The sequence below is a fragment of the Mus pahari genome, unplaced genomic scaffold (genome assembly GCF_900095145.1).
Source record: "Mus pahari unplaced genomic scaffold, PAHARI_EIJ_v1.1 scaffold_12882_1, whole genome shotgun sequence".
In the NCBI taxonomy this organism is placed as follows: domain Eukaryota; kingdom Metazoa; phylum Chordata; class Mammalia; order Rodentia; family Muridae; genus Mus; species Mus pahari.
Genome location: NW_018392004.1, coordinates 1552 through 4756, shown reverse-complemented (window position 1 = coordinate 4756; position 3205 = coordinate 1552).

Sequence of the window (3205 nt, the reverse complement as noted above, 5' to 3'; positions counted from 1 at the left end):
CCTGATGCTAAGGAAATAATTGCATTTTTACCTTCATACTCTCAATAGTCAAACATCAATGTCCCTTGGAATCTTTAAAATGTAAGTTAAGAAAATTATAAGAATATAAATATAAGGCTGGGAAATGAGGGGCAAGTCTTTAATCCGACCACTCGTGGAACAGAAGAGGGAGGATCATAGAGTTCAAGGTCAACCTGGTTGGCCTAGTACTGAATTCCAGGACAGCCGGGTGTACATGGAGGAACCCTGTCTCAAGAACAACAACAACAAAAAAAGCAAACCCAAACAAAACAAGAAAACAAAACCCCTAATCCAAACAAACAAAACTAAGAATTTGTAGCAGTTACAGCCTGGTCTACAAAGTGAGTTCCAGGACAGCCAGGGCTATACAGAAAAACCCTGTCTCGAAAAACAAAAAAAAAAAAAAAAAAAAAAAGGAGAAGGAGGAAGAGGAAGAGAAGGCAATGATGGATTTTTAATAAATAAAGTTTTATCTATGAAGATTAGGATGACTGGATGTTTCCAGTATGGAAAGAGAAATTAGAAAGTTTATGCAAGCTGCCAGTGTCCAAGTAAGTTATTAAAGATATGTAAATGATAATAAACCTCAGAGATGATTGACAGGGTATTTCAATTTGTAAGCCAAGGATCAATGCATTGATGTCAAGCCTCTACCTAAATCAACAGAGTTCCCATGAGTTTTGACCAATCATGGTAAAAGTTATAAACACTTCCTTCTAAAGCTTTAAGTAAGCTGTTTCAGTTATCATGAATATAAATCAAAAATACATGCAGTCAAGATAATTGTTGTGTTTTAAACTTTTTTAGATTAAACTAGTGTAAAAACAAAACCACCCAACACTCATTTTATAATGTCTGAGCTTTATCTGCATGTTACACAGAGTTTAAGTGATAAGACTGGCAAAGCTATCGTATTCCTAACAAAGCTTGAGAACAAAGAGGACATATCAGCAAAGAGGACTTAATGTTCAGATAGGACAAGTAGTCTTTTGTCTTCTTAGGTCAGGCAAGATGCAGGACAATGAGACCCCTCTGGTAAATGGTCTGTTTTACAGAGGCCATGGAGATTATCGAGAGAATAAACTCTAATCATTCTACATTTTACAGGAATTCAACTGTGGACCTGAGGCTATGTATGTGTGATGCAGTACATAGGTTATAATTGTGTGGGATTTGTGCTTGGTACCTTACTGTCAACTTGACACAAGCTATAGTCACCTCAGTCTTACTATAGGAGCAGACAGGAATTCAGTGTCTCCTGGCTGAATGAAGGTCTTGTTCTCCTCTGGTCCCAGGTCTAGAATTCATTGCTTCTGTTCTTGTACATGACTGGCTACTGAGTCAGCAAAATGCTGACATAAGGTTTATGTCATCAGGAAGCTTGGGTTTTCTGCTTCAGGAGTAGCAATACTTGATCCAAACTTTTCCCCTTTGTAGATAGCAGCATTATAGATTTAGAAATGAANGACATTGTTGAGTCTACATAGTTGGATCACAGTGTTGCTCTGAGAACCTGCCAAGCTTATTAGGACTACTTCCAATATGCTTTTGAGTACATGTTGCAGCTATCCACATTTGGATTGTTTAACTAAAGTACCAGATTCAATAGGATTGATGGATTGGCATAATGTATAACAAAATTTTAAGCATATTAGGACTACTATCAATTAAATAAAAAGAAAAGTTTAATGATGTGTTTTAACTATGTGTTTGTAAATGGAAGCAACAGTAAATATCCTGAATTAACTCTGACATTACCTTTGTGTGTGTTGACTCACAGATGTGCTGGTGAAGGATTCTTGGTGATCTAGGGCTTCCATCTCTCATCATGGGGCTGTGAGAGAATCACCTGTCCTTAGCTTGTATAATGATTATCCTCCTAACAATTAATTATGTACAATTGCTACCTCCTCAGAAAAGGATTCATTGTTAAATGACCATTTTTGGTGTTTTCATATTTAAATTTCTACTTTGTTTAAATTATCCTGACCAGAAACAGAAATCATCTTCTTTTTTTCTATTTCTTTTAATTTGTATTTTTTAGTACTGTAAATCTAGCAAATAAACCTGCAACTAACATATACAATGGTGGGAATTTTCTAAAATTATTTAAAGAGTTGTGATTCCAAAGTATCTTCTGAGCATTCATAATCATACTCACAGACACTGTCTTGGTACCAATGAGCATGGGTGGAGGGGATTAAAGAAGCTTGCAGCAGTGTCTAGAGACCTTGCACTGTCTTTCTTGTCTGCTCCTGAAGTCTGTGTCCTTAACTCTCTGTCACCTCACATCCAACCCACAATGGCATGTAAGGTCAGCAGGGAGTCGTCCAGGGGACGGGAAACAATGGTAGTGTCTTTGGCTGTCTTTTCAAATGGCCTTTAGTTGTTTGTTTGTTTTCTCCTTTCAATTATCCCTTCCTGTTTTAATTATGGTTTTACTGCTGTGAACAGATATCATGAAAAAGGCCACTCTCATAGGGACAACATTTAATTGGGGCTCGATTACAATTCAGAGGTTCACTCCATTATTATCAATGCTGGTGCATGGGAGAGCCCAGGCTGGCAAGGTGCAGGAGGAGCTGAGAGTTCTACCTGTTGTTACAAGGGCTGCCAGGAGAATACTGGCTTCCAGGCAGCTAGGACAAGGATCTTAAATTCTTGTCATTCATGGAACAGAAAAACTTCATGTCATCCTCCTATAATACATACCTTCACCCTGGGAAGGCAGCGAGAATTTAACAGAGGACTTGAAATACATTTATGGTCGACTGAGACCCAAAAAGAATAGATTTGAGGTTGTAAACAGGCTTTAGAATTTACTCTTTACGAAGCTACAATATTGTCAATACAATATGGTTACATAATTTAAAATCATATCACAAAGGTATGTGCCCCAAGGGCCCTGACTCAGTTATTGGCTCCTCTGGGACTCCTAGCTCTGCCTGGATGTCCAAGAGTCAGAACCTCACCCCCACGCTCCACCCCCAGACCCGGGACACATCACAGCCCAGGACCTCCCCAACCTGTTCTAGCCTAGGCCCTCATCAAGGACTGCATTTCCCATCCCTGAGCAGAGAGAGTCTTGGCTTCCCCTGAAGCCCAGAACCTGCCAGGCTGCAGAAATGAAAAAAACAGTCAAGATATTTCCCGGTTCGGAGCCTAAAGAGGCTGTGCCCAACGG